Raw genomic sequence first — 1,109 nt, forward strand, 5'->3', positions numbered from 1 at the left:
AAAAAGAGGAACAGAATCTGCCAATTCTGTCCGCAACCAAAACGCCATTTTACGCGCACGGTGTCGTGTCTAATTCCACACGCCATAGAAAAAGAAAAACGATCCAATAAGAATACTTGTCCTGAAAAACACAGCCAATGTACCAACAAAGACAAAGGATGTCGTCGTTTCAAATTACTGCATAAATCCGAATGGAGATATCTGTTGTCGTTGAATGTCCGCCCATACAATGCACACAATCTCCTTTCCTCTCTTAGGCCACGGTGATAAGGGAGGGGACTGTGTGGTAATGTGTTATAAAATATGTTGGATTGACCAACAGCGTCGCTTAGAGTCCAGAACCAGTAACACAGTGCAACAAAGAATTATATGGAGAAATGTTTTGGCTAAAAACAGTGGGCACAGTCCAAATAACCTCAAAGTATGTCAACACGACATTTTACTAAGTTACAAAAAATTTTAATAAATTAAATTACATCCATTAAAAAAAAGTAAAACAGTTCTACCACGATTTCTTCGGAGGAATTTTATGTAATTAGCTCTAAAATTTGTGAAACAAAACTGCACTATAAGACATTCATACAAATAAGCAAAAAACATAGTTTCGTGATGTACGGATGGATGAAATGATAAAAGTTTGATAATACAGGCTGATGTGAAACAGCATCAGTGAAAGGAGAATATTTTACCACAAGAATCAGAATTTAGGCAATATGAGGAGTAGTATTTTTAAGTATCCAGAGTGAATGAGTGCGCATGAACACACCCGGAAGGTTATCACCATGTCAAAGGACAAGAGCAAAGTGGCAAAAAACTAGCAAATCATTCGTGCGTGAAAATATACATCACGAATTTGAAACAGTTTACTGAGGAAATACTAAATCAACATATTGGTAACAAGAAGCACATAGTAGCCGATTTAACGTTCATTTTAAAAAAAAGTAACAGAAGCCGCCATTATATCAAGTAATGGAATGTGAGATGCTGTCCATGGTGCTGAAAATAACGGCGTGGCTGTCACGATCAATGCAACAAATTTCTTGCAAGACAAATGATGCAAAACGAAGATTTTACATAAATTAACTGACCTCTAGAGGAGAGTCTGGTTC

General features: G+C 36.9%; 1 protein-coding gene and 1 pseudogene across 1 annotated transcript in view; both read right to left on the minus strand.

Moving 5' to 3' along the window:
• LOC103373952 (protocadherin gamma-C3 pseudogene) overlaps window positions 1-1,109 on the minus strand; it is a 20,843-nt pseudogene that overhangs the window by 8,941 nt on the left and 10,793 nt on the right.
• Window positions 1-1,109, minus strand: part of LOC103373950 (protocadherin gamma-A11-like) — a 9,158-nt gene that overhangs the window by 5,682 nt on the left and 2,367 nt on the right. The window lies entirely within an intron of this gene.

Source organism: Stegastes partitus, unplaced genomic scaffold, assembly GCF_000690725.1.
Source record: "Stegastes partitus isolate 25-593 unplaced genomic scaffold, Stegastes_partitus-1.0.2 Scaffold2105, whole genome shotgun sequence".
Classification (NCBI taxonomy): domain Eukaryota; kingdom Metazoa; phylum Chordata; class Actinopteri; family Pomacentridae; genus Stegastes; species Stegastes partitus.